The sequence below is a fragment of the Crocuta crocuta genome, unplaced genomic scaffold (assembly GCF_008692635.1).
Source record: "Crocuta crocuta isolate KB4526 unplaced genomic scaffold, BGI_CrCroc_1.0 scaffold2225, whole genome shotgun sequence".
Taxonomy (NCBI): domain Eukaryota; kingdom Metazoa; phylum Chordata; class Mammalia; order Carnivora; family Hyaenidae; genus Crocuta; species Crocuta crocuta.
In genome coordinates this window covers 131,437-137,237 of record NW_027529696.1, presented here as the reverse complement: position 1 = coordinate 137,237, position 5,801 = coordinate 131,437, and the positions used below count along the sequence as shown (strand labels likewise).

General features: G+C 58.8%; 1 long non-coding RNA gene across 1 annotated transcript; it reads right to left on the bottom strand.

Annotated features, from left to right (window-relative positions):
- Nucleotides 1-803: 803 nt before the first annotated feature.
- On the bottom strand, nt 804-4,254 carry LOC144230736 (uncharacterized). The gene is made up of 2 exons (XR_013334855.1): nt 3,575-4,254; nt 804-3,064 (listed from the first exon to the last, which is right to left on the bottom strand). It is a non-coding gene; the product is annotated as an uncharacterized LOC144230736 (long non-coding RNA).
- Nucleotides 4,255-5,801: the final 1,547 nt, after the last annotated feature.

Sequence of the window (5,801 nt, the reverse complement as noted above, 5' to 3'; positions counted from 1 at the left end):
ATATTATATGTATTTTGTATATACGTATTTGTAATTCTTAAAATATTATATGCATTTCGCCAGAATTAAATAATCGATTGATCATAAATGTAGGGATTTGTTTACAGTCTCTCAATCTGTTCCACTTATTTATGCGCTTATCTGTTCATCAATACCACACTGTCTTTATCACTGTAGTTTAAAATAAGTTTGGGGGGGGGCACCTGGGTGGCTCATTCAGGTAAGTATCCGACTTCACCTCGGGTCATGATCTCACAGTTCCTGGGTTTGAGCCAAGGCCGGGCTCTGTGCTGACAAGTCAGAGCCTGGAGCCTGCCTCAGTTCTGTGCCTCCCTCTCTCTCTGCCTGTCCCCTGCTCACGCTCCGTCTCTCTCTCTCTCTCATAGATAAATAAACATTAAAAATAAAAGAACAAAATAAAATAAGTTTTGAGGAGTGATCATGATCTGAGCCAAAATCAAGCTTAACCAACTGAGCTACCCAGGCACCCCAGCTTATTTTCTTAATTTCATTTTTTGAATTTTTGTTGCTAGTATATAGAAATACAATTGCTATCTTAATATTGATGTCATGTCCCGTGTCCCTGCCAAGTGTTTACAGATCTAGTAGCTGTTTTCTCTGCGTGCATTTCTTGGGATTGTCTCCATATATAAAGATAATTTTATGTCTTCCTTTCCAATCAGAATGGTTTCATTTTGAGGGGTGAGGGCTTATTCCACTGGCTAGAACCTCCCGTTCTATGTTGACTCGAGATGGCAAATCTGGACACCCTGCACTTTTCCCGGAATGAGGGAAACCCTTCCTTGTTTTTTAGGTTTATTTATTTCGAGGAAGATAGACAGAGAGAGACCAGGGGAGGGGCACAGAGAGAGCTTGGGAGAGAGAGAATCCCACAGGGGCTCCATGCTATCCAGCGCGGCGCCTGACTTGGGACTCGATCTCACCGACCGTGGGCGAGATCATGCCCTGATTCTAAGCCAAGAGCTGGATGCTTAACTGACTGAGCCACCCAGGGACCCGAAACCTTCATTCTCTCACCATTCAGCACTATGCACACTGTACGATTGTGCAGGTATTCTTTAGTAGGCTGAGGAAATTCCCTTCTATACCAAACGTGTTGAAGATTTCTGTCACGTACGGGTGTGGGATTGTGTCAACTCTGTTTTCGGCATCTCTGCGACAGCCATGTTCCCGTTCCTGTGTTAATATGGACGAGAACATGCATTGATTTTAAGATGTGAAGGCAACGTTGCACTCCAGGGAGAAATCCCACTCGGCCACGGCGCGTCTCTCGAAGGTGTTTGCACCAGGCCTTGCCTGCTCTCCCCGCGTGCCATTCACACAGCGCGCTGTCCATGCGGCCGAGAAAATAGAACCACTATCGGTGTTGGCGCTGTGGAGCCGCCAGCATTCTATGGGGCTGCAGCCTTGCACAGATGCCTCCCATGGCAGGCTCTCAGCTTCCCAAGGACTCCACACAGGAGCCCCTTGTCCCCCTAAAGCACACACAGGGGCTCACAGCCCAGCCCGTTTCGCCACGGCCGCCATGCTTGCTGGGCCAACGACGACGTCCTTGCAGTCAGCCTCTTAGTGGCCACAAGAGCTCCCACTGGCTGGAGGGTGCTGGCGGCGGACCCCATGCGAGGAGCGCTCCAGAAGCGCCCAGCTTGGGGCATGTGCCTGCTCCTGGGAAGGCAGCAGTATTCTGAGGTGGGTGCAGAGCAGAAGGCATGGCCCCGAGAGGCCACTGTGACCTTAGGGCGTCCGCCAGGCCGAGGCTGCGAGAGGGGCACGACGTGTGCTTTGTTCTGCGTGGCTGGCCACACGGGTGGTGGAGACGATGAGACCTTGCCCAGGCTTGCGACCAGGACTGCGGTCTTCTTCCACAGGAGTGTGGGCTCTGCGGAGGACACTGCCTGAGGCAGCCCGGTGCCCTGCCAGGGACGAGCTCAGAGCCTTTGTCCCCCATGTAAGGACCCTCCCCAGAGAGGCCCCCTCACCCCTGGTCCAGGCTGCTAGGGAGGCTCCACGGTGTGTGCCTGAGGAGTACATTCCCCAGTGGGCGTCAGCTGGGCAGAGTCTCCTGTCCCCCTGAGTGGCGAAGGTGCTGGCTGGGAAGTCTGTGGGGGGAGGCTCCCCTCCCCCGCATTTCCCCAGAGCGCCTGTAGCTGCCGCATGCTGGGTCTCCCTGACTCCAGGGTGCATTTGATCTTGTTTCCCAAACACTCGTGTACTTGAACCGAAGTGATCTAGTCGTATGTCTGTCGCCGGTACATGGCCAGGGGCCACATTTAACGAGCTCATCTTTGTGTCCTAAAACCCCTCCTCGGAGTCTGGCACTGAGCGGATGGCTCAGGGGACACCAGCGGGGGCGTCATCGTGTCGGTGGGCCCCCGTGAAAACGGACAGGGTTTGCTGGGGTGGACGGTGTCCCTGTGCTGAAATGTGCTCATCGGACAAGCAGGCACTTGTCTCTGCCAAGCACGGAGCCCTGGGTCTCAGGGGCATTAGTGCCATCTGATCCTCGGAAAACCCTCACGAGGGAAGTCAGGGGACTGTCACGTCCACTTTACAGCCAGGTCAGGGCCACACGCCCAGGGAAGAGGGGGCACCGGCTGCTCTCCCCCAGGCTCGGAGGCCCAGCAGCCAGTCCCTGATGTGCGTGCCCTGCCTCGGAGGCACTTCTTCCGCAGGACAAGTGCATCATCAGTCAGCGCCATCCTTCCCGCTGGGACCCGGCCTCCCTGGCGCCCACACCACATGCAGCTTCTCTGACCGAGGAGCCCTGGAGAGGTGCGGCGTCAGCCACAGAAGACTGCGGCTTGGAGCTTTTCTCTCCCTTCCCTCCATCGGAGGGCAGGGCACCGAGGGTGAGCGGGGGGCTACGGGCTTGTGCAGAAAGGGTACAAAGATGGCAGAGGAAGTCAGGGCCCGTGTGAAGAAGCAATTCGAGATTCGTACATAAGCTGCCCGGCGGTGTCGCAGCGCACAGGGCACAACTGTGCAAAGAGCCGGTAGGCCAGACTGAGGATAAGGCGGGAGTGCTCCCCAGGTCGGAGGCCAGCTGCAAACCCAGAGAGGTGGAGAGAGAGGGAACCCTGGGGTGACCCCTGGGCTCCGGAGGGGAAGTGGAGGTACTGTGTTATCTACTGGCTTTCAGTAGAGATAGGAATAAGATCTTCTAAACTCTAAACTCGAATCTCCAGTGAAGGCAGCCACAGAGTCTTGAAGACATGCCTGAAGAAATGGCATTTCCAGTTTCCAACAAAACAAATCAAAGGAACCACACACTGAACATGACACAGAGGGGCTGTGGATGCTGATAGAGCCCAGGTATCAGGACGATGGACAGTGCCGGCCAGATGCGTAGAACAACCACAGTGAGCTCGGGGGAGGAGGACAAGGAGAGAACAAGCTGAGAGGGGAGCCCTCCGGGGGTGGGGGGCAGGTGCGGGGAGCGAGGGAACTCCCACCCCAGGCTTGTCCTGGCGCCTGCAGCGTGAGGACCTCACACACCCACCGGCCTGAGTCTCAAGGGTATAGTGAGGCCCTCACTGGGTTCTGTCACACATACCGTCTGGAGAGGCCCAGCGACACCTCAGTCTCAGAAGGCTGCGACCTGGGAACAGCTCCTAGGCAGGGAAGGTGGGTGGAACGTACACTCCAAGGGCAGGGGAGGAGGGGAGGAGCCTTCGATCGCCCGGGGTCAAGCTCTAGGGTCAACTGAGACCACATCCTCAGCATGACCTCCTCCAAAGACGGCCATGGAGATGACGGGCACGTTAGGGGAACAAAGCACCCAGCATGGCACCTGGGGCTGGGCAGGCTCTCGCCACCGCCAGTTGCCTTCACTTGGCTTCCTCTCCTCCTAGTGACCAGGCCGCTTCAGCTGAGACCTGAGGACAAAGGTTGGAAAGCCATCAACACGCCGAATGCTCACAGCCACCTGGAAGGCTCCCCACTGATGACGCATGGGTGCAGGTGGTGGCCTGGGGCCAGGCAGAGCTCTGGTCTGACCCTCGCATCTTGGTTGGGACAGGCCACCTGATCCCTGGGCTGGGTCCGGGCCCATCAGGAACTGGACAGGACCATCCAGACAAAGCAGTGGGAAGGTCAGGGGGCTGGCGGGGCCTGGCGTCCATCCCTCCTGTGGTGACAGGTGTTGGAAGGGTCGCTCTCGTCAGGGTGCCCTGGCGGCTGGAGCACACCCAAGGCTCGCACCAAGCACACCCAGGCTGTGCTCCTCACCGTGACCGTGAGCCTGCACCCTCAGGACCCCTCCCCCCTGGGGACCGTGGGCCTCCCGTCTTCACCTCGGCCCCTGCGGCCCTCCCCAGGCCCCCTCCGCCAGCCCTCCGTCCGCCTGACCGCCCATCCTTAGCCTGCAGCAGCCTCGGACCCCGTGGCCAGGCTCCTCCGGGGAAGCACAGAAGGGACAGTTTGGGTCTAACACGGGGGAAAGGGGTGCAGGCTTCCAGTCCCTGTGATGTATCTTTTCCACAGCTGGGCGGCCACCTGGCCTGCGGGGAGGCAAGGGGGACCTTGCTCTGCTGTTGCAGAGGGCCCTCCGGGTGACCTGAATCATGTGCGGAGAACCCATTCCCCCCCCCTTCCCCCTGCTCCCCCTCAAGCTTCCGCTGTGTGAAGTGCTTTCTAAGAGCAGGCTGGAAAATGCAGAAAAGACTTAGGTGCTCGGTTGTTGCAACAGAGGTTGTGAGTGGGACAAATTGCACCTCGGGGGCCAGGCCTGCGCTCCCGTCCTCTCCTCCAGGGCTGCTGGCCCAGGCAGGGCAGGTCTCTGAGTGTCTTCTGAACAGGCCTGCACCCCTGNTTAGAGTGACAAGAGTTGACAAAACCAGAAACAAGAACAGGTCTCAGCAGACGGCGCTGTCCGGTACAGTTAATGACACGCAGGAAAGTGACACTCATCCTATTTAGCTCGTGTCTCTGATTTCGTGGAAGCTTCGCTGCCTGCAAAACAGACTACAAATCAGTAAAGTGCACTGAGGGCCCCCAGGCAGCTGGGGCCCGTCGGGGGAAGAGGGAGGCGGTGGCAGGAAGCACGCTAACTACTCAAGGCCAAAATGGTCAGAAAAGCAGAGGCAAGAACACATGCTGAGGATGTGCGCACCCCCCCAGTCCCGGGGGCCCCGGAGAGAGTTCTGTGCCCTCGGGGAGGGGGAGACACGGGCATCCCTGAGGCTCCCCCCACACCTCTCCCTGTTGGGAAGAGGTGTCCTAGGCCCCACACGGCTGCAGCTGGAGAGGTCACCCCGAGGGTGAGACCTGGGCTTGAGGGGGCACATCTGTGGATCAGCCCCAAGGAGGCCCCTGTCCTCCCCGCTCAGGCAGCCCCGTGGGGCTTGCGCAGGCTGTCCCCACAGATCTGCGGATGGGGTCAGCAGGCTGCCAGGCTCCCAGAAGTGGTCCTGGGTGGAGAGGGACGGGGTGCAGGAGGGGCCCGGGGCCCGGGGAGCCCAGGACACTTGGCACAAGGTCGTCAGCCAGCACACCCTGTGTGTGGGAAACAGCAGGGGCTATATGGTGGCCGCGTCTGGCCTCGGTCCCCAGGGTCGGGCAGGCAGAGCTTTTCACCCAGGACCCGGCCTCCAGCTGGACGGCCAAGGAGGGCAGGCCGTGTGACACTGGGCCACTCGGTCCCTGGGGCTGACCAGACCCCTGCGGTTTTCAGGGCCAGGAACTCGGAGCACTGGGGGCCGCGAGCAGCCAGTGGCAGAGCGGCTGTGGGCCTGGGGTCCTTCCCGGCTCCCCTCGGGGCCCAGCCTGGCCGTTCTGGAACA